We start from the raw sequence: 24,609 nt of genomic DNA, 5'->3' as shown, positions 1-24,609 counted from the left end.
CGTACGGCCCGCCTCCTTATCGCTGATTGGCTCCAGCTCCATTGCCCTCCCTCTGAGCCAATAGGGGAGAATTAACTGTCGCGTGCATGGATAGAGCTCAACTGTTAGATTGTAAGCCACGGACTTCTGGATGAGGCTCTTTCCCACGACGGCGACCTCGCCTCGCCTAACAGTAATTGGATTTAAGTATTTACTCCAGGCTTTCCAGAGCTGCCCCTGTTTTCTTAATGGACTTAGTGTGCTCTTTCTGAGAATGGGGTCACTTTTATGCTCAGAAGGTTCGATGGTCGGTGTCCTATAGAAGAATCAACCCCCTGATCTAAGAAAACATCGTTGAGTGCAGGTCAGGACAGGACAAAATGGAATGGGCAGAGGGTTGGTTGTTTGACAGGTCAATACCTGGGAATCAATCAGCAGGCTTCACAGTCAATATTTGCACACTCTTTCAGTCTATTCATTTTCAGCTAAGACAATGAATATATGTTCCCCCAAGGAATACAATTCTTTTTATTGTGTAAATGAAGAAGTTAGAGTTAAATGATAGCAATATTCTGCAAAAGGGTAAAGATGAAAGAAAAGCAAACATCCCAACTCCCTTAGACAAGCTTCATACTTCACCCAGGGTTGACCACCTATAATTTTGAGTTCCTACAAAGCAAATATAAAAGTTAAATGACACAGTACTCTTTTCCATGCTGATAAAATGATTTTTATCTTTATCAGTCCCCAGTTTCTTGGGTTTTTTTTTCTTTTGAGTTCCGGGGATAGAGCTCAGGACCTTACACTTGAGAGGCAGGCGGGCGCCATGCCACTGAGCTAAATCCACGGGCCTGTAGTCCCTACTTTTTTTTTTTTTTTTCGAGGAGCTACAGTCCCGAAACCATAGACAAAAATTGCATACAGGAGAGAAAAAGAGTATTTAAGAGACAGTTCAAGAGGTCATCAAAGGCAATCCATAGTATCGGCACAGTGTGATGGCAAGTTTAACCTCAGAGTCAGCCCAGAGCAATATACGTCCAAATGCAATTCTATTCCCCTCTTCCCATGTCTTCTCCAAAAGTGGGCATGAGTTTCAACATGGTCATGACTCTTCATTTACTTCTTATACCTGATTGCTTTCAAAGCTAATCCATTAAGGAGTGTTATATTCTTTGAACAGTATACCTTGGCCTTATCATTTTTTTTTAACCTTTATCCAACACTTCAGTCTTTAGTGTAGTTTTGTACTCACTGAGCTTCTCCTCTGGCAAAATCAACAAACCCATGAGATTTTCTGGGACATTTTTCACTTATGTGGCTCTTCTGCATGTTTAGGCTTGGTTTTAAATATGTATGCTGAATATCAAAATTATCCCTCCAACAACAGTGTTAAAGTTTGAAGCCTGCATCCAATGCCCTGTAATCATACACACAGAAAGTGAGTACTTCCAACATGCAGGACCTTGTCTGCACATTAGATTCCAGAACCAGCCTATGGACCTTTTGAGGTACATTCTGATTAGCCCTGGTTTTCTTGATGAAGCAGCTAAAGGTGGAGAAATTAAATAATGTCCCAAGTCCTCATAGCTAGTGGTAGACTGAAATGTATGTTTGTCTCCAAATAGGGTATTCAGTCTTTGCAGTGGGCTGTCTACTCCACATGGAGATTTAATTCTTTAATATATTATCCCTCCCTAAATGATTTTTGTGCACTCAACTTGAACCTTCTATCAATCTCACTCCCAAGGTGGTTGCTTTCTTACACATCTTGAATGGGAATAATTGCTTATTTCTTAATTTCTTATTCAGCTCAAGAAAAGGAGTTCTCCAGTCTATTACCCATTCCTATGTCAGAATTTCACACATAGCAAAATTAATAAAGAAAGAAAATATACTCTACAAATTTTGAGGCTGGAAAGTACAAGAACATGGCACAAGAATCTAGTAAAACCCTTTGTGCTGCGTGACATATTATTGAATGCCAAGTAACAAGTGGGTACTGTTTATATAAGAAGCCTACTTCACTTATAAGTCCCCCACTTTTGTATTAATAACATCACTCCATTCGTTAAAGCAAAATACTCATGTGCCCATCACCTTGTAACTATCCCTTATCTCAACTGTGTATCGCAAAATATTCAGTTCCAAAAACAGGAAGTTTAGAGGGTATATTGAATCTCACACTGGATTACTGATTTGAAATCTGACTTGAGCCAGGAGGAAATGCACAGTACACGGATGTCTACACTTACCCCTGAATCTCCATACCCCTAGACACAGAAGCTTCAGTGCCAGTCTCCATTTTAGTGCTTTATTGTAGGTGGCCTAAGTAGTACCCAATGTTTTGTTATGAATCATATGTATTTATTTAATATAAATGTTTCTCATTACATTATACAAAAAACAAGTCTCATGACAATGGTAAAATGGTTGCAAGAAAGACAGAAGGTACACTGGGTAGAAATGTTTTACCCATTATCAAAAAGTCTTTGTTAATGAGGACTCTGTAGAGCTTTAAACATTATGAATTGCACTTCCATGGAATGTGAATAGAATTCAATATCATCTTTGTTTATTTTGGCATCTTTATTAAGACTTTAGTAGACATAAAACTTTTTGTACAATAATATTTCAGAGCCGGGGACTTAGCTCAGTGGCACCATGCCTGCCTTGCAAGTGCAAGGTTGTGAGTTCAATCCCTGGTACCAAAAAATAAATAAAATAAATAAAAATAAGGGCTGGGGATTTAGCTCAGTGGTTCTGCCCCCTGCCTTGCAAGTGCAAGGTCCCGAGTTCAATCCCCGGTACAAAAAAAAAAAAAAAAAATTTCAGGAAGTGTAGAGCCTATTTGGGAAGACAAGGACTGGACTCAATTCTATGACCTTTAACATGCCTCTCAGTACTCTTTTAACTGAAGCATTTGTCTGTAATTCTACTCTCCTCTGCCCCCTTTGATCTTTCTCAGGTCAAGGTCTGATGACTTGAATCTCTCCTCTGTGGTCTGGTATTTCTCTCTTTCTCCATTTATTTACCAGAGAAAAATCATTTGTCATTTGATTTTTTCCATGTCCACAGTTTAATCCCACCTTCATTACAGCCCGTATTATGAAGTACCTTAGTCTATGTTCATCTGCCTTTGCATTTAAATATTGAACAGTAAAGAAATAATCTGGTTTATTTCTATCACCCATGAAAGCTTTTTAAGGTCCTAGCACAGGAACTATTGTAGAATAAATGCTTGAGTGCTGTATCAAATTTATTAGGAATGCACAATATTGGGGAGAAAAATGGTTGCACTTGATAGAACAATGACACAGTGCATGCTACATGGCCTGTATGCAACCTTCCTAAATGTGTTCACATCCTGAATATTCTACAATGTGAAAACTGAGGCACAGCAAAAATGTCACTGTCCAAATGGACAAAGCTGTCTCCAGATTCATGCTGATGTCCATAGATAAGGAGACTATGGCACATAGTCCAGAAAACCCCCCAAACAGTTCTGCCCAATCAGAGATAATGTCAAGGGGAAGGTGAGGACTGTGTTTTTCTCTTAAGGCATCTGTGCCTAATCATTTTCTTGTAGTGAGTCTCAGTTTTTCCTACTGTTATGTGAGGTTGACCAAATGACCGCTATCAGATATGACATGATATTAGGTCCTTCTTGGGATTTTAAGTATCCAAAGAACCAAACTCCTGCTTTGGTCAGAAAAGAAAAGTGTCACCATTGAGACCTGGGGAAGTTCTTTCTCTAGCCTAATGTCTGTCTCTTTTCATAGAAAGAGAAACCCAGGGAAAGCAACAAGAAATTGATTTTGAAGATGGTGTATAGAGTCTCCATCAATAACAAATCATTGCATTCTGCTTTCCACGGACAAAAAGAATTAGGTGTGTAAGGATCCTCCATGATACTGCCTAATACCCACCTCCACTCCATACCTGAACCTGGGTCCTTGGTGCTTTTGCTGTCTGGTCTCTGTGCTCCTGAATTATTAATAAATTATGAGTTCATAGACCAACTTTTTATTGACCAACAAATTGCATTTCCCTCTCAGGCCTTTGACAGATTTTTGTGGATGTGAGGAAATACATCACACACACACACACACACACACACACACACACATATTAGTAACAGGGATTGAACATGGGACCTTGCACTTGCAAGGCAGGTGGCAGAACCACTGAGTTAAATCCCTGGCCCCCTGGGCATATTCTGTTTTGCCTTAAATCCATTAATATAGCAGTAGAGGACTATCTAAAACTTAGAGAAATCACAATGAAATCCCCCTTATTCCACCTAGCATGGCCATCAACCTGAATGGTGCTGAAACATTTTACGAGGCTTCTACAGGCACAAGAAGGATAAAATTTTCAGAGCCTTCCTGCTCCTTCGTGATCTACATTCTGACAATAGTTAATGATGCCTTCTGTTCTGGCCCAGTATACCCACATGCCTTTCGTTCAGATTGCTTTCTCTGGCATCAATGTGGGTTTTTTTAGCATTGCCTAGAAAATTCCTTTGTGTAATTCAAGCTCTTCCAAATAAAATGCCACCTCTTTCATTGAAGTGGTTAGTTTCACTCTCCTTTCTTTCACGTTCTCACAGCATCTTGTCCTGTTTTCCCATAATGTCACCACTGTGAGTTTTATGCTCATTTGTTTTGGAAATATTGTACCTGCTGAGAAACAGTATGAACTAAGAACAAAGCTCCTTTCTGCCTTCAGCTTCTCAGGGCTCAGATTGAGAAATTCTCTTATGCTGAGCATGAAAGCTTGGAACAAAGTGTGATAAAGTAAGCCAGGTGTCCATAGAGGTTCAGTAATGTTGAAAAACCATACCAAAGAGTGAGAGAATGTGTCTGGAATGGTAATGTTTAAATGAGACCTGAAGCATGTGTATTTATGATTCGTGTGAAGTAGTGACATGGAGAATTAATTTCCAGATAGACGAGAAAGCATGTGAATTTTTGGATACATGCAGATGGAACTGTCATGATGCTACACATTCAGGGTTATTAGAGTATTATCCCTGAAAGCACGGTCATACACATCTTCACGTTACTGTGGATGGTCTTCTTGGGTTCTTCTGTAACCACTCCTACAAGTGAAATTGGTAATTAATAAAGGAGGGCTCCATCAGCTTTCAAAATAGTGTGTAACATGACTCCAGGGGTCTGTACCGATGGGTTTCTTTTTTAAGCATGTGTCCATGGCCAGATGCCTGTTGGAATTGTTCGTTCTGCCTGCATGGAGGAGAATGGAGATACATAAGGACTTCAGACTGTAAGCTCTGCATGCCCAGTAGTTTCCTCTTCACAGGTTGGAATTTTCCACCTTTCAACACTAATATTCCTGGAAGGAAAATATTATGTGGAGTCATGTGATAATCTTGTTTACAATTGGTTGGCTAGAGAGATGTACAGGATATTTGTAAAGCACACTTCTAGGTATGTCTGGTTGAGTCATGGTAGTGTGACCTGATGGACCAAATCTGGCTCCTGGACCCGCCTCTGAGGCTCCTTCCCTACTCTCTGGTTCCTGGCTTTCATAAAGTAGTTACTCTTTTTCTCCAATTGTGTTTACCATGATGTTTCTGCATTGGAAGAAGTCAAACCCAGACTGCAATCTCTGAAACTATTGGACATTCTTGTTATTGTTGTGTTTGCAGGACTGGAGACCAAAGGACAGGCCTTGCCTATGCTAGGCAAGCGCTGTATTATTGAGCACCGGCGCCCCCGCCCCCCGGTCGCATATTTGTGTTGAGGTTTGGGGATATTCTGGGTTTGGTTGTGCTTTCAAGAGAGGGTCTCATTATATAGTCCAGGCTAGCCTCCAACTCACTCTCCTCCTGCTTCAGCCCCCACAATTGCTGGGATTGCAGGCTTGCGCCACCACATCCAGCTTTTGAGTTTCATGCATATGCCAATTTTTTTTCCTGTCAACTCATGTGTGGCGCTCATTAAGAGATATGTGAAACTCTCGCTCCACCTAGAGCCTAAATCTGTCAACGCGGCAGTGGTTCCTCCCTCCCAGCCTTCTAGGCGTGGCTGAGACACAGCAGGCACTGTGTAAGGGAGCTGACGCAGCAGCGCAGCCCAGTGGCGCCATCAGATGGTGCAGGCAGGAAACCCTTGTAAGTCTTGCAAAGTGGGAGGGAACAGAAGTTTTCGAGGTGGCTGTGGTTTCTTTCTCTCCACGGTAGCGTGGACACAAGCATAGCGTGCTGTGGTGGACTTTTCAGAGAGGTGATGCCCTCCACGCTTTTGCCAAAGAGCTCATCCTGAGCAAAATCAAGGAGTTAACTCCAAAGTCGGGCAAAATTTGCTCTCTGCCTGCAACCTTTAGTCCTTGGCTGGCAAGAAGGGGTCAGTCAAGCTAGAGTTTCGTACTGGCTAATGAGCATATTTTTCTGTGCTTGTTTCTTCTCTTTAGATTCTCTTCATTTTTTAATGGTAGGTCTTATATCTTATATCCTAATTAAAGTAATTTATTATTTCTAGACGCTCTCTTGGCAGATCTATGGGATTGTTTACATTATCAGGTTGGTGATAGGCTGTTTTATTTGTTCCTTTTCAGTTTGGTTTTCTTATTGCACTGGCCAAAATCTCCAATGCAGTATTGAGTAGGAGTGGTAAGAGCAGATTTCCTTGCATTCTTGTCTTAGGGGGAAAACTTTCCATCTTTTACCATTGGGTAATATTGGTTGTAGGTATTTTTGGTAGATGCCCTTTATCAGGTTATGGATGTTTCCCCCTTTTTTTGTATTTGATGATTTTTCATCATGAATGCTATCAGATTTTTCCCGTTGCTATTTCTGCATCCCTTAAGACAATTATCTGTTTCTTCTTTAGATTCGTTGAAATGCCATGGAGTGTGTGGTGCATGTAGGGTTCCTACTGCAGATTGTAAAAAGAATTTATCAATAATATAATACAGGAAAATATAGGAAATATTATAAATAATATAGGAAAAGAATCAAGACACAGCAAGAGAGCAGGAGAAGAGTCTGAGAGAGAGGACCGCACCCTGAGGGTGAAATGCTGAGATTTTTATATTTGATTTTAATGTGATGAGGGGATCTTTTAGCATCATCTATCCCAGGAATGCTTGCATCAGGTCACAGTGGTCCATCCGTCTCAGTCCTAAGGATAGCAGGCACTGTTTGAAGACCGACATAATATTTTTGTATGACAGGGTCCTTGCCCTTGGCGTTGCTAGAAGCAGTCCTCTGTAAAACTGACAAATATGTAAAGATTGACTAGTTAGTGGTCAAGAGGATCAGAATAACATATATAAATATATTATATTGGGATGAGGAGAGATGGGATTAAGATGGGTTAGGCAATTAGATCACTAGGAGAGTATGCATAGTTTTTATGTGTAGCTTACCAGGTAGAAATTTGTTTCTACGACTAGCTCACCCCTCAGCCACATGCAGTGTAGCTCTAAAGAAACACTGGTAAAATAACCATGATTCTCCACAGCATGGTGAACTCCATTGATTAGTTTTCAAATGCTGATCTACCTGATATTGTTAGGATAATTCCCACTTGGTCATTGTGTATTCTTTTTTATATTGCTAGATTCAATTTATTAAATTTTTAAGAGTTTTCACATCTATTTTTCTGACGGATATTGGTCTGTAGTTTAAATTTTCTGGGAACTTTTTGTCTTTTTAAAAAATCAAGATCTTGATGTGCAGTTCAGGCTGGATTTGAGTTCACTATGTAGCTCAAGCTGTTCTCAAACTCAGAATAATCCTCCTGCCTCAGCCTTTCAAGTGCTGAGATAACAGGCCTGTGCCCCCACAACCAGATATTTGTCTTAATTTTTTAAAACCGAGTAATATTTTTTTAAAAAACACTGAGTAATATTAGGATGAGTTGGAAACTATTTCCTCCTCTTAAACATTTTATAAGACTTTGTGTAAAACTGGTATCATTCCTTCCTTAAATGTTTGGTAAAATTCACTAGTGAAAGCATTTGAACTTGAAGTTAATGGGGAGGTTTACCTTGTTTAATTTATTTAATAGGTATGTTGCTTTTTAGCATATCAATTTCTTATGCGATCTTTGGTAGTTTTTTTCTTTCAGGAAATGTATTCATTTTATCAAAGTTATTGAATTTATTGGGCTTAAATTGTTTATAATCTTCCCTCATCCCCTTGGCTTTTTAAAGTCTGTAGAGTCTTTGTGACATCTCAGTTGTCAGTTTTAAAACATATTCCTTTGTTGGCATGGAAAATACTTTCTTTGAATCCACTTAATTTCACTCAAATTTGTTTTGTGGCTCAGATTATGCATCTGTCTTTGAAAATATTCTTTCTAAGTATTCAGTTGGAGAAGAGGAAAGGGATGAGTGGAGGGAGGAAAAGAGGGTGAAATTAATCAAAGTATACACTAATTAAAAATCATATTCTTCAACGTGTATTTGAAACTAGTTGATATTGTTCTGTTGTTGTGGAGTGACTTGTAAAATTTTCTTTTTTTCTATTAAATTATTATTATTTTTTTAAGCATTCATATGGGGACATTTATAGACTGTGCCCATTCTTTTTTTTTCCCCCCCATTAACTTTATTGGTACATTTTAGGTATAAAATACAGTTACATTCATCATTGGGATCTTGTACCATTACATGAGTCTCTTGGTTCTTATTTTTTTTCCTCTTCCCTTGCCCTCCCTTCACCCCCTCCACCCTTCCCTATTTGCAAAGACCTTGTTTCCATTTTTTTCCTCTTCTCATATTTTTTTGCTTTCCCTTTTTTCCCTTCCCCTACCCCTCCCAATTCCCCTGCTCTTTTAGACCTTTTCTTCCTGTTACACAATATCAGTTATACATTTTTAAAATTACAATATTAAGATCTAGGAGACATTACCATAGATTTTGCAGAATTTAAAAGGATATAGAAAGCATATTACAAAAATCTTTTTTGAAATAAATTTGACAACTTCTAAGAAGTAACTTAGAAGACAAATTAATGAAACTAACTCTGGAGGAAATATAAAATTTGAATAGCACCTATTAAAGAAAGTATATTCCTAGCTTGAAAACCTACCTATATGACAAGAGCAGGCTCATACACATTTTAACTGATAAATTATATCAAACATTTAAAGCAGAAAAAAGAAGGAATACTTCTCCCCTCATTTTAGGAACTCAACATTGTGCTAATCCTAAAACTGGATAAAGATAATAGAAGAAAAAAGTATGAACATAGATAGAAATTTGTTTAACAAAACAAACTCTTAGAAGTCAGATCTGGCAGTATGTAGAAAGTGGTTTTATTTTATTTTATTTATTTATTTTGGTACCAGGGATCGAACTCGGGTCCTTGCACTTGCGCAGTAGGCAGCGAAATCACTGAGCTAAATCCCCAGCCCAAGAGAGTGGTTTTATTATAGGGATGGCAGTGTTGGTTCAGCACTGGAAGATCCACCCCCAAAAGTCATCATTTTAACAGAGGAAAGGAGAAAGCCATATGATCCTGTCACTAGTTGGAGAAAGAGTATTGGACTAAATTCTACAGCTGTTCATGGTAAAAGCTATCAGGAGACTAGAAGTAGAACAGAGCCTTCTCAACAGATCAAAGACATGTACTCCATACTTCCAACGAAAACTCCTTCTATGAATGGAGATGATACAATGCTTTCTCCCTAAAGTGGGGAACAAGGGCATATATGCCTACTCTTCATCTGTCCATTAGACTTTGAAACATAGGTCTAAACCAAAATAGTCTGGCAATAAAATGACACAACTAGGATAGGATTGGCACGGCAGGAGCAAAATCTTTATAAGTAGATGAAATGATCATCTACAGGGAAAATACTAAGAAATCTCTAGGAGCCCCTAGAACTTGTACTTGAATTTAGCAGGATTAGAAAACACAAGGTATGTATAAAAATTCAGGTCTGTGTGTACTTGCTATAAATGAAGAACTGGATATTGAAATTTTAAAGTTATGTAGGAGTACAAAGGACCCAGAAAAGCCAAAAACAAAAACAAAAACAAAAACAAAAACAGTGTTGGAAGACGTTTAGCACCCAATTTTAAGACTTCTTCTAAAGCTACAGTAATCAAGGCAGTGTGGGTGTAAGGAAAGACATATAGATCATTTGAATAAAACAGAGAATCTAGAAATAGAACCACACATATATGGTCTACTGAGTTTTGCAAGATTATTTAACATTAGCATTTTATAGAATATAAACTCGATTCAAGAGCCGAGGAAGAGATAGTGTCTTCAGCAAATGGCACTAGAACACCTGGTATCCGCATATAAAAAATTAACCTCAACCCTTGTTTTCCATACATGAAAATAACTTGAAGGGATCTATAAACCTAAATAAGAAAGCCTAAAAGTGTAAAACTTTAAGAAGAAATTATAAGGGAAAATATTTATGAATTCAGGGTAGGCAAGAACTACCTAGGATACAAAAAACATGATGTATAAAAGAAAAAAATTGATAAATGAGATTCCATCAAAATTTAGAATTTAAATGACATCATTAAAATGAAAAGTAGTCCTTAAACAGACCATTTTTACAATGAATATAACCTATGAGCAGAATATATAAAGAATTCTTAGAGCTCATTAATAGACAACCCAATTAAAATGTAGACATAAGAAGATGATAAATAGCCAGTATAGCACAAGGAATGGTGTGCAATTCTAGAATCAGAAAAATACTAATCAGTACAATAATAAGATTGAATTATACACTCATTAGGGAGATGAAGTCAAAAGTTTTAAAAGCCTTGTCATGACTTTTTCTTTTTGTTGGATTCTTCCCCTTTCCGTTTAATTTGTCAATTAATGGATTCATTCTGCTGGGTTTCCTGGGGTTGTGATCCTCATTGTCTTTTCCTAGGGTATTGTCTAAAATTTTTTGGAGTGCCAGTTTGGTATTCATGACGTTCTTGAAGTGCTCTTTGTCATGAAAGTATCATATTTCTCCATCAATTTTGAAAGATAGTTTTGCAGGGTACATCAGTCTGGGTTGGAGGCTGTTTTCCTTTAGGGCTTGAAATACATCACTCCAAGCTCTTCTTGCCTTGAGGGTTTGCATTGAGAAGTCTGCTGTGATTCTGATAGGCTTTCCTTTGTATGTGATTTGTTTCTTTTCTCTCACTGTGTGTAGAATTTTATTCTTCTGTTGGATTTCTGGAGTCCTAACTATTATATGCCTATGTGTAGATTTTTTTTGATTACGGCTACCTGGAGTCCTATATGCCTCACTTATCTGTATGTCAAGTTCTTTTCCCCTCCTTGGGAAGTTTTCTGCCATCACTTCTAGAAGTGAAGAGTTTTTTTATGTCATCTGCACTCTCTCCTCTTTCTTCATTGACTCCAATCAGTCTTATGTTATTCTTCTTTGCATCGTCTAGCAGCTAGCTGCTGGATTGATTTCTCATGTTCCCTTACAATTTTAAAGCAATTTTTCTTTTCCTGGTCACTAATTGCAATCTTATCTTCTATATGTGAAATTCTATCCTCACATTGGTTTATTCTGCTGTGCAGACTTTCCATGGAGTTTTTAATCTCTTGGAAATCTGTTTGTATCTGTTTTATGGATTCCATTTGTTTCCTATGTTGGGATTCCATCATGTTCCTCAGATTCTCTATTTTTTTATCTGTGTCCTCTCTAGATTTATTAATCATGTCTTGCACCATGCGCAAAATCTTTGCTGTTATCTGAGTAATTATTTCTGATTTCATTTTTCCCAGATCCTCTTTTGTTGCCAGTTCAGAGAGTCCAGGTGGTTGAGTATCAGAGTGTTCCATCTCGTTTCCCTTTGGGGTTGCTGTAGGTGATCTGGAAGTCTGTTTTTGAGGCTTGTTTATGTGTCTTCTCATTTCCACGGGGGGAGGGGTGTGCTTCTGGTGCCCACATGGCTCACCTTCTCTGCCCTAGGAGCTTGGGATGGCAGTGGGGGAGCTTCCTTCCGAGTGCTGGGACCAGCTCACCTTCTCTGCCCTAGGAGCCTGGGATGGAGACAGGGGAGCTTCCTTCCGTGTGCTGGGATCCGCTCACCTTCTTGGCCCTAGGAGCCTGGGATGGCAGCAGGGGAGCTTCCTTCTGGGTGCTGGGACTGGCTGAGCTTCACTGCCCTAGGAGCCTGGGATGGAGGCGGGGAGCTTCCTTCCGGGTGCTGGGACCGGCTGAGCTTCTCTCAACTGTGCCCATTCTTAAGGTTCATATATATAGCTCTGTAGGGAATGGGGAAGGGGATGTTACCAGGACTTCTGCCTTGGGTCCTGGCCTCCTGTGAGTCACCACAGCACAAGGCCTTTTTCTTTTCTTCTTCTTTTTTTTTTTTTTTTTGGTACCGGGGATCGAACTCGGGTCCTTGCGCTTGTGCAGGAGGCAGCGAAACCACTGAGCTAAATCCCCAGCCCCTTTAAAGTAAACTACTTTTTTTTTTTTTTTTGGTACTGGGGATCGAACTCGGGACCTTGTGCTTGTGAGGCAGGCGACAGAACCACTGAGCTAAATCCCTGGCCTCCTTTTTCTATTAAATTAAAAGAGGAGCCAGGTGTGGTGGCACATGCCTATAATCACAGCACTTGGGAGACTGAGGCAGGAGGATTGAGGCCAGCCTGGGATATGTAGTGAGTTCAGTGCCACCCTGAACTACATAACAAGACCCTGCCTCCAAAACAAAACAAAACAAAAAGCAAAAAAGAGGGATATTGAAATCTCTTACTATAATTGTGTATTTTTCCATTTTATGTCTATCAGGGTCTCTCTCTCTCTCTCTCTCCTGCTTCTTCTTTTCAGGTGCATAATGTCTAGGGATGTTATGAGCTTATGGTGAATGGACACTTTTCTCATGAAATGACGTGTTTCTACTAAGATAGTCTTTGCTCAAAAATCTGCTTTGCCTTTTTCTAATATTATCACTCCAGCTGCCCTGATTAGTGTTAGTGTTGCATCAGGCAGGTGGTCTTTGAGGGGCTAGGGGCCTTCAATGACCTCCTCTCTCCCCCGACCCCCGGTATTTCTGGATGCCTCACCTCCACTCTGGTGAAGAATAGGGAAGTGAGTCAGAGCCAAATGCACCCAGCAGAGAATGAGGAACTCAGCCTCCCCAAAGCAGAGGTTGGAAGTGAAAGTAATGTGAGGCAAAAGTTTATTTATAAGGTTGTGAATGCAAGGAACAGCTGCCAGACAGGAAGCAAATTTCCCAAAGGTCAGAGGACCACAGTATTCATAATTATAGGGGTATGCTGTTTTCTAAAAATAACTGTTTCACTGATTGTACAGCAATCAGGGTCTTAGCCTTTGTTTCTGGGTTGAGGAAAGGTCAGGGGGCTAAGGGGCACATAGTGAGTACATGTAATAATTACACAAAAGCTAGCTTCCTCAAGTACATAGCATACAAAAAGCTTGTGGTAAGTACATAACCATCAGCCACCCAGGTCATGTCCTCTACCATCCCTACCTACACTCCCTTCTAATTGTCCCTACATAAGCATCTACTCTTTTAGCTAAATTTGTGCTTTCATAATCAAGTGGATTCTCTGTTTACTTAAGTATAGAAAGAATCATGGAAATACAACAGTATTAAGCAAAGACTACAATAAAAATTATTCATGGCACAAACAATTATGACAAATCTAGTAGGTATTCCTTGTTTAACAACAGAGTTATGGTCCTGTGACTAGGTCATTAATTGAATTGGTTGCTAAATGAGGACTTGTATAGAGTATGTATATTTCAATATTCAGAACAAAGACATAGTCAAAGGAAACTGGATAACTTTGCTTTTATTTGCATAACTTTGACATCCAGAACTGTAATGTAAAACAGAACATAAAGCTACACTACTGTACTGTACAGCACACTCAGCAAAAAGTACCACACTGTATAAACAAGGTGCACTGTCCAAAAAAAGACACTGAGGCTCTATAAACAAGGTGTACAGAACTGTATTTTTAAAAGACAGTTGTAAGTCCAAGTGGTGAGTCATAAGCCTGAACAGCACCCCTCAGTTGCAGGTCTCAATAGTCATTAAACAGGTAGATCATTGAAAGAGGAATATCTGTAGTGCATACTAAAGTGGGTAGATGTTTGAAGAGAAATGGGTGACTTATGTAGTCTCAAAGAAGCTCCCAATGATACCTATTAATTCCAAAGGAGAAAATAGTAACTGTATTGCAGAACCCTGTGAAACACCACCATAAACAAGATATCAATAGTGATAGCACCAGTAATAGAAGTTAGTGACGCTATGTATGTCTTCACACAGCATGTGGGGGAGGGCACTTTATCTCTGGGATGTCCTTGCCAAAATGTATAACCCTACTGTAATAAGAGAAAACTGGACAGACCAAAGGGGATGCTCTATCAAAAGATAAAGAAAGACCAAAGAAAAGTTAGACTACGGGAGGCTTAGAGGCCATGACAAGTAGAGATAATGTGGGGTCCCAGATTGGAATCTGGAGAAAAAAAAGGATCATTAGTGGGAAAACAGATGAAATCCAAATGAATCTTCCGTGTAGTAATGTTGTATAAATGTCAGTTTCCTAATTTTAATTTTTTTTGTCATAGGTATGGTTAGAAGCTAGGTGAAGGGTTTACAGGAAATTTACACTATTTTTCCAGCATTTGCCTAACTCTAAAATTATTTCAAAGGAAAAGTTTAAGATAAAACTAATACGTAAAGTGTTCTGTGTAGACAGCATAGTTGGATGTTGTGGGGATATTTTTGATCCCCTGTGATAATCTCTGCCTTTTAATTGACTGGTAACATGGTTTTATTTATTTATTTAGCAAATTAATTTTATTGGTACATTTTAGGTATACAATATAATGACATTCATCATTGGAAATCTGCACCTTTGCATAATCTCTCTTGGTTCTTATTTTTTCCCCCTCCCCCTGCCCTCCCTTCAACCCCTCCATCCCTCCCTATTTACAAAGACTTTGTTTCCATTGTTTCATTTTCTCATATTAATTCCATTCCCTTCTTTCCTTTCCCCTACCCCTACCCCTCCCATTTCCCCTTCCCCTTTGCCCCTTTTCTTTCTATTTCATATTATCTTTATATCCTATAGTCCTTATTTGCACTTTCAGTTTCTCACACTGGAGAAATTATTCGGCATTTACACGTGTGTCATATTTATTTCACTTAAGAGTATTGCCTCAATAACTGTCTCTAATTTCTCATTTTTTATGGCTGAGTAGTACTCCATTTTATTTAAAAAACCACATTTTCTTTATCCACTCTGTAGTTGATGGGCAATTGGGCTGCTTCTAAGTTGTAGGTATTACAAATTGTGCTGCTATGTACATGGGTGCACATATATCACTGCAGTATGATTCTTTTTAATTCTTTTGGTAAGATCCCCAGCAGGGGAATAGCTGGGTCAAATGGTACCTCTAGTCCTAGTTCTTTGAGGTATCTCCATACTGATTTCCACAGTGGTTACACCAGTCTACACTCCCACCAGTAGTGGAGCAGTGTTCCTTTTTCCCCACAGCCTACCAGCATTTGTTATTGGTTGATTTCATGATAGCAGCCATTCTTTGTGGGGTGAGGTGGAATCTCGGCTTCACACTCACAGCTTTACACACTGCCCTCTCGGGGACACACTGCCTGGCCTCCCATGCCTTCTGAAATCTGGGTGGAAGCCTTCTGACCCCACAAATCTTGCATTCTGCATGTGCCTTAAACCAGCACCACGTGGATGATGCCAAGGTCTGCTGCCAGGTGAAGCAGTAGCTAATCTCCCTCTCCCTTGGCTGTAGGGGTTCAGTGCCTGGATGGCTGAGCACTTTGAATCCAGTTCTGAGCAACAAATTCTTTGGACCACCACTATTCTGGAACAGGGTGCTCTGGGGCTTTCTTCTCAAAGCAAAATCTTTCACTTCTGCAATTTTGAGGCTGCAAAGGGTGGAGTCCTGTTTCTTGAGATGCCCTCAAGGCATCTTTTCTATTCTCCTGTTCCTACTCAGCAATCAAGATCTACTCTGCTCTATCTTTGCAGTCCACAGTTTTATTGGAGCTTAGTTTCTGGCCAAACTCAAAACATTTTAAATCATTCTGCTGGGCTCTTTGCTTGATTCTCAACATAAATCTGGCTAAAAGCCCTCAGCAGCAGCCATGCCACCACCTCAACATTAGAGTGCTGTGTAATTTTTTCTGCCACATTATAGTCCAGCCCCCTTAATCTCAGTCTCAGGCAAAGTCTCTGGACACGAGCAAAATGCAAACAAACTTTCTGCCGAGGCATAACACACATTGTCTGGAGTCCAACAGCCAATGAATGTAGTCCTTCTTTCCAGCAGAAACTTCCCAAGCCTGGTCTTTACCAGAAGAATTTCTATCAGCATTCTGGTCTTTTGAGAATTTCTAGCAGCATTCTGGTCTTTTGAGCTCTGACCAGAATCTCCCATCAAGTATAGCCTGAGGAATTCCAGCTCTACTTTTCCAGCTGGCATCTCTGAATTGTTTCAAACTCTTCCCACAAGTCAGCTCCAAAGGCTCCTAAACCACATGGCCAGGTATATTTACAGCAATGACCCTACTTCTCTGGTACCAAATTATGGCTTAATTACTTTTCTTGTTGCTGAGACAAAATACTCAACACCCACAAGTTAAGGTAGGAAAGGTTTATTTAGCTGACAGTTTGTAGAGGCTTCAGTCCATAGTCAGCTGGCTCCAAGCCAGGGTGGCATGACAGACAGGCACCATCGAGAAGAAACAGTTCATGGTAAGCAGAATATAGCAAGGCAACAAGGGACTGTAACAAACAGCGTGGAGGGATGAGACCACCTGAGCAGGCTAATGAAAGTAAAGTGGTACAGACTTTATTCACCTTGGCAGAGGTGTACTGACATCAAGCAAGAGGCTGCCAGCCCCAAACAAAAAAAGGTAGGAAGCTTTATAGGGTATTGGAAGAGAGGTCTGGCATGTCTATCCCATGGGGTATCCATAGGGGTCAGAGCAAATATTTGTGGTCGGATCCATGTAGTGATCGAGGCAGATATATGGATATTTTCAGGTGACTTGGCATCGAAAAGTTGCTGTACATTATAGTTACCTCTATGTGGGGAACATCCCATCCTGTGTTCTGTGTTCTATCTGTTCTGAAATGGCATGGCATCGGGTGGAGACATTACCTGCATCAGCTGCCTGTTTTGTTGGGGTTTTTTTTGTGTGTATCTTGTCAGACTATAACTTGGAATTAAAGAACATATTCATTAACCATTTCATGACCAGGTCAATCCCAACAGGGACAACCACAGCTCTTTCTACTCCTTATATCTTATCCAGGCTACTTAGGATGGGTAGCACTCACACCCTTAATCCTAGTGCCCTTGATCCTAGCATTGCACCATGAATCAATCCCAGGGTCACATATTCTAGATCCAGCCACCCCTGAAAAAGCCCCACCTGTGACTGCATAAGGCTTTAGGGGGACATCTAAACACAAGCCATAACAGGGTTTGTCCATAGGAAGTGCTCCTCTGTTGCTGGAAGCAGATCCCCTTTTCTTCTTCTAATGTCTGTGGGATCTCCAGTTCTCTTATTTGATTCCTGGTATTGCTAATTTGCGTTTCTCTTACCCCCCCGGCCCCCATTTAGTTAGATCTTTATCAATTTTACAGATCTTTTTAAAAAGAAGCAGCTTTTCTACTCAACTGATTTCCAAAACTGTCACTTACTATCTTTGTTTTGTCTTAGTTATTTTTCTCATTGCTGAGACAAAATGCCAAACACCCAAAATTAAAGAAGGAAAAATTTACTGTAGCTCACAGTTTGGAGAGGTTTCAGTTCATAGTTGCCTGGCTCCAAGGCAGAGTGGCATGGCAAAGGAGAGAAAGTACACAGCAGGAAGAAGGCAGCAAGACAGCAAGGCAATAAGCATCAAAGTGGCGAAGCAGCAAGCAGCAAACTTCAACAGCAGCCCTCTTTCTGTTCCTTCTGTTTTATCCAGGCTACATGCCCTTAGGGTGGGTAGCACTCACACCCAGGGTGGTTCCCACTATCCACACCCAGAACTAGGTCAAACCAATCAGTGGACTAATCTAGTAACCACACACCCTTAATCTCAGCATCACACACTTAATCCCAGCATCACACACACTCTAGATTCAGCCACCTCTGAAAAGCTCCACCTATGACAGTATGAGGGTTTTGGGGGACATCTAGATACAAGCCATAATGTTTCCATGATCTAATTTCCTTTTTCTACTACTGGGAGTTGAACCCAGGGCTTTCTCATCAAGCCACAACCCCAGCCCTTTAAAAAATTCTTTATTTTGAGACAGGGTCTCATTGAGTTGTTAAATTGCTCAGTTTAGGTTTAAACTTGGAAGCCTCCTGAGTGCTGAGACTACAGTCACGTGTCACCATGGCTAGCTTTCCCCCTCTAATTTTGTGTGTGTGTGTCACAATCGAACTCAGGACCTTGCACTTTCGAGTCAGGCAGTGGCACCACTGAGCTAAATCCCCAGACCCCTCTAATTTTTTTTAAAGTGTAATCTTACACATTTTAACCTAGACTTTTCTTCTTTTCTAATGTAAGAGTATAAAGCTATAATGTTCTCTCCTACGCACTTATTTAACTGTATTCTGTAGTTTTTGATATCTTTTTTAAATCTTTGACTTCAAAACATGTTTCAGTTTCCTTTATAATTACCTCTTTGACCTCTGAGTTACTTAGAAGAGCAATGTTTAATTTCAAAATATTTGGGACTTTCACAGCTATTTTTTGTTATCAATTTCTAATTTAATGATGATAACATACTCTGTATGATTTCAATCTAAGTTTATTGAAGTTTGTTTTATGACCCAGAATAAAAATGAGATATTCTGTACACTCAAAAAAGTTGCACTTTTTGGAGCACTCTGTAAATATCAAGTACTTCAGGTTGTTTGATGATGTTATTCCAATCTTCTATACACTAACTGATTCTTTGATCTAGTTTTTCAGTGTTGTAATTATCTACTATAATTGTTGATGTTTCTCATTTCCCTTTCAGTTTTTGCTTCATATATAACAAACCCTTACTCTTAGGACTATTATATCTTCTTAATGTTGTGACCTCTTAATTATCATAAAATGTCTCACTGAGCATTGTGGGATACTCCTGTACTCCCAGCACTCAGGATGCCGAGGCAGGAGGATCACTGCAAGTTGGAACTCAGCCTGGGCTACATAGTGAGTTTAAGATCAGCCTGAACTACCTAGCAAGACCCCGACTCAAAAATTAACAAAAAGTCCCATACATTTTATAATTAGCACATTTGAACATACGCGATTTCTTATAACAAAACTATAGTAGATAGGTCCATGAGATTTCTCATAACAAACATATAGAGCACACATAGTCTTCAGATTAAAGATAACGTTTTCTAAGAGATAATAAAGTTCTTTTGCAGGGTTAAACATCAGAATATCTCAGATAAATTTCTTATAAACAAACTAGTCAGGACTCAATTTCATGATGACAATGTATAAGATGAGTAAGAAAGGATATTTGTCCTAACCTAGCAAGTGTTAATCTTAGTGTCTTTGAAACGAAAATGGCCTGGGTTATGCTGATTTTTATGACAAGATATAATGCTTAATGCATTGTTTTCTCAGAAGACTTATGTCAATTTTTCTCCATTCTCTCAACAGGTGAATATTTCTTTAACACGATACAATATATTTACCTCAGTTCCCCAAATTAACATCATGCCTACTGGAAAAAATCTAGAGCTATTCTATTAAAGAAAGAAATGAGGTAAGAGTGTTTTCTGTCATTATCATTAAATATCTTTACTGAAAGTACTAGCCAGTGCAACTAGATATGGCAAAGTAGAGGTAGAAAACTTGGAAAGAAGTGGGTAAAACTCTCACTATTTCAATGATATGATACTTCAGCTCTTTAGTTTTAGAAACTAAAGAATTTGGCGGGCCGGGGATCTAGCTCAGTGGTTTTGCCGCCTGCTGCACAAGCACAACACAAGGACTTGAGTTTGATCCCCGGTTCCAAAACAAAAAACAAAAACAAAAATAGAGTTTTTGGGCCAGGGATTTAGCTCAGTGGTTTCACTGCCTGCTGCGCAAGTGCAAGCACCCAAGTTCGATCCCCGGTACCAAAAAACTAAAAACTTAAAAAAAAAAAAAGAATTTGGCAAGTTAGTAAGGCAATGAAATAAAATAGTAATATGAAGAAAATGACCCTCTCACTTATAAACAATCTACCATGGATAATAAATCCATTCAGATTAGCCAGTTATAGGCCACTGCTGAAAGACAGCCTGGATATGGTGAACTGGATCCTGATGCTATTGAGTGCATCTCTCAAAGTGGACATTTTCAGACTTCAAATACTCCTTACAGATAGCCTTGTGGTCAGACCTCCTCTTTCTACCACCTAACCCTGCCCTGCTTCCATAGAAATTCAGAAGTAGAGTAGCTGGACATGGTGGCCATACCTATAATCCCAGCACTCCAGAGGCTGAGGCAGGATGATTACTGTGAATTCAAGGCCAGCCTGGACTACATAGCAAGACCTTGATTAAAAAATACTACATAAGTAGATAGATAGATAGATAGATAGATAAGAAATTCAGAAGTAGCAAAACAGACCCTTTCTTTAAATATATAGAAAAGACAGGTGGTGTGATATTTAACTGATTCTATCAATTTGAGTCTAGACACCTAACTAAATTGGATCAGCGCAGGGTGGGAAGACCCACCCTAGGGTGGATTGTTGCCTGAAAGGTATAAAAGGGAAGCCAAGAAGGAAGAGTTGCTTCTGTTTCTTTCGAGGAGATTCAGTCTTAACCTGTATCTTGGACGTATCTCCTGACTTCCAGCACAGACCATTTCTCCTCCTGATGCTCACACGGGATGCAGCATTGAGGGCCAGGCTTTTAAGTGGGTCTTTTGGGTCTCCAGTGTGCTGACGGCCCTTTTGCACTAACCCACATTTGACCCTTTGGGCAGCCACTATAAGTCAATCTTGTAAATTCTTATATATTTGTATATTTTGCATTAAATCTGTTTCTCTAGTAAGCACTGACTGATGTAGGTAGGGATGTTTCAGGTAGGGTACTTTGGGGTACAAGAAACAGAATCCCTGATTTAGGCTGACTTAGCAAAGATAAAAATAGTTATTGAGCCCTTGCACGAGCAGCACTATTTTAGCTTACTTAATCTTTATGATATTTCTATTAGAAAATAATAAAGACAACTATTAGAAATCCCTATGAGATGTTCAGATAGATGGTGAGCTCCAGGAATGATGTCACCAAGGACATCTTTGTGTCACTTTTAGCTGTCTTCAACTAAGACAAGCTTCCTTTTCCCTTAGCTATAGTTCTTTGGCTGCTGTTCTTCACTGCATGGTGACAGACCTGTGTCAGTGAGGGCAAGGGCCCAAATCAAGAAATCTTCTAGAAGGCTTGCTGTGAATGCTGAGTATGCAAATAAGGGACCCAGATCCCTCCCTTCCCAACTTTAGTTGCTCCCTGGTCCCCTGTTCTGGCCTCAAAAAAATGCAGCAGTATTCACTGAAGAGGCTGGAGCGGGGAAGAGGACCTACCAGTCCTGGTTGCATTCTTATTGGAGTGGAGAATGGTGTTTTGATAGCTCCAGAGGACACTGGAAAAAAACTGTCCCAATCCATTGTGGTGCAAGGGGGAGCAAAGGGCAGAAAGGCGGAGGGACAGACAGTTGCTGGATAAGTCACAACCTCCTATGGTCAGAGCAGGGACAAAAGAGAGACAGTCACTTTGGGTCAGATCCTCAGCAAAGCCTCTACCCTTTCATGCTCCAAGCTCCTTGTAGGGGAAAATATGCTGCTATAGGCTGAAGATGGAGCTGGAAAAATGAGCTTAGTAAGACCCATATCACAAGGGTCTCAATAATTTTTCAGTGGGCACCATTTCTCTGAAGGATACTCTAGTTACATGTGTCACAGCCTTGGACTGCTTTGGAATCTTAATGGCAATGGGCAGGTATTGTTAGAAAACCTGGTGACCGAGCCAGGCAGGGTGGCACATTTCTCTAATCCCAACATTCTTGGAGGTTTAGGCAGGAGGACTGCAAGTTTCAGCTGAACCTAAGCAGTCTAGTGAGTTAGTGGGGCTCTATCTCTAAAAAAAAAAAGACTGGAGTCAGTGTGAAGGCCCAGAGTTCAGTCTCCAGTATCAGCAAAAAGCAAAACAAAATCCACTGTAGTTTAACATCACCAAAAAGATTTTCCTTTTTTTTGTTTTGGAGACAGGGTCTTGCTGTGTAGTTGAGCCTAGCCTTGAACTTACAGCACCTCCTGCCTCAGCCTCCTGAGTGCAGAGATTACAGGCATGCACCACCATGCTTGGGAAAAAGGAAACTTTTTAAAGGAGATATTTCTCCCAGTGATTGACAAATTACTCAGATGCTTCTGATATACTAGCAAGTCTTGGTAAAGCAAGTTCTAAATAATTCTTTTTTTAAAAATCTACAAATTAGGCTGTCTGCCTCCTGACTGCGATGCCACCCTTCCTGTCTTGGAGCTGCTAACTGGACTGAAATCTCTACAAATTGGTGACGAAAGAACAGAAATCTTTGTCGTGTGATTTTGGAGACCCTGTTTAACTTGCAAACTGGCGATGTCGAGATTTCCAAGCACTCCACCTCCGGCAGAAATGTCAAATGGCCCTGTAGCTGAGACCTGGTGCAATACACAGATCAAAGTAGTGAAATTCTCCTACCTCTGGACCATTGATAACATTAGCTTTTGCCTAGATGAAATGAGTGGAAACATTCAAAGTTCAACCTTTTCATCTGGAGCTAATGATGAACTGAAATGGCGTTTAGGAGCAAACCCGAAATCGCTCCATGAAGAAAGCAAGGGTTACCTATCCTTTTACTTGTTACTGCTCAGGTGTCCAAAGAGGGAAGTTTGGGTAAAATTCAAATTCTCCATTCTGAATGCCAAGGGAGAGGAAATCGAAGGTATGGAGAGTGGACGAGCTTGTAGATTTGTGCAAGGCAAAGGCTGGGGACTCAGAAGATTCATCGGTAGAGATTTTCTTTGGAGTAAGGCCAAAGAGCTTCTCCCTGATGACAAGCTTACCCTCTTCTGCGAGATGAACATGGTACAAGATTCTGTCAACATTTCTGGCCAGAATACCATGAATGTGGTAAAGGTTCCTAAGTGCCGGTTGGCAGATGAGCTAGGAGGGCTGTGGGAGAATTCCCGGCTCACAGACTGCTGCTTGTGTGTGGCTGGCCAGGAATTTCAGGCTCACAAAGCAATCTTAGCAGCCCGTTCTCCAGTTTTTAATGCCATGTTTGAACGTGAAATGGAGAAGAGCAAAAAGAATCGAGTTGAGATCAGTGATGTGGAGCCTGAAGTTTTTAAGGAAATGATGCGGTTCATTTACACTGGGAAGGCACCAAATCTTGACAGAATGGCACACGATCTGCTGGCAGCTGCTGACAAGTATGCCCTGGAGCGCCTGAAGGTCATGTGTGAGGACTCGCTCTGCAGCAACCTCTCTGTGGAGAATGCCTCGGAGATCCTCATCCTGGCTGACCTCCACAGTGCAGATCACTTGAAAACCCAGGCAGTGGATTTCATCACCTATCATGTTTCCGACATCCTGGAGACCTCCGGGTGGAAGTCCCTCGTGGCGTCACACCCTCACTTGGTGGCCGAAGCCTATCACTTTCTGGCTTCAGTGAAGTGTCCTTTCCTGGGGCCCCCATGCAAGCGCCTGAAGCAGTCCTAAGATCCCACCTGTCCTAAGACTCCATTTATTTTCCCAAAGTGGCAGCCACTGTTGGTCCTACTGAACACTGGGTAGACAGGGCAATCTGAAGCTTTCACTTGGCTGTGGGGAAAGACTGCATTGTGGCCCTGTAGGGATAGATGGGACCCCCTTGGTAAAGCCAGAAAAAAGACACTGGCCTTTAGAATTTAGGAGAAGAGTAACTTCTTCAATGTCCTGAGAATGTAATTTATAGGCAATCAGCCATCTTGCTTTTGTGACATTGTCCACCCTAATTGTTGCAATATTGAACCCAAACCCCGGGCAGGGAGAGAGACCAACCAATGGGGTGGGACTGCCCTCAGACGGAGGGACCACAATCGCAACCCCATATATATAGGACCCCTGGCCTTCCTCAATGGTCACTGAGCCCATTTCTCCAGTGGCTTTGTATCTCTCCCTCTCTTTTTTTTTTCTGTAAATAAACTCTACTCTTGCTTTGCACTCTTGTCTGACTCCTCTTCCTCTTTCTATGTTGGAGAGAGAGACAAGCCTGGGAAAATTTGAGGGTGGGCTGGAGACCCAGACCCACCCAGAGATGCCACATCCCAGACTTTAAAATGGCACTATGTGGGCCGGGGATTAATCTCAGTGGTTCTGGCACCTGCCGCGCAAGCACAAGGTCCCGAGTTCGATCCCTGGTACCAAAGTCAAAACCAAAAAAAAACCAAATAAAAAATGGCACTAAATAACTTAGGGGATGGGGGAAGAGAAGGGCCCAGCACTTGGGGCTGCTGGACCAAAAGAAAACTCTGTTGCATTTCCATGCTCCCTTTGGCCTGGGTGAGTCTGACACTAGGGTGCAGTCTAGGTACCAGACCAGCACATCCCAGCAGTGGTACTGGGAGAAACTGCCTGCCT

The 24,609-nt window shown here is 40.6% G+C and overlaps 1 pseudogene; it reads left to right on the top strand.

Annotated features, from left to right (window-relative positions):
• The first annotated feature begins 96 nt into the window (after positions 1 to 96).
• LOC101704346 (speckle-type POZ protein pseudogene) lies at positions 97 to 24,192 on the top strand (annotated as a pseudogene).
• The last annotated feature ends 417 nt before the right edge of the window (positions 24,193 to 24,609 follow it).

Source organism: Heterocephalus glaber, unplaced genomic scaffold (assembly GCF_053883595.1).
Source record: "Heterocephalus glaber isolate CG9 unplaced genomic scaffold, H.glaber_assembly_v1.0 deba00001532, whole genome shotgun sequence".
Classification (NCBI taxonomy): domain Eukaryota; kingdom Metazoa; phylum Chordata; class Mammalia; order Rodentia; family Bathyergidae; genus Heterocephalus; species Heterocephalus glaber.
Note: the sequence above shows the minus strand (reverse complement) of the source record. Positions and strands in the feature narration are given on the sequence as shown.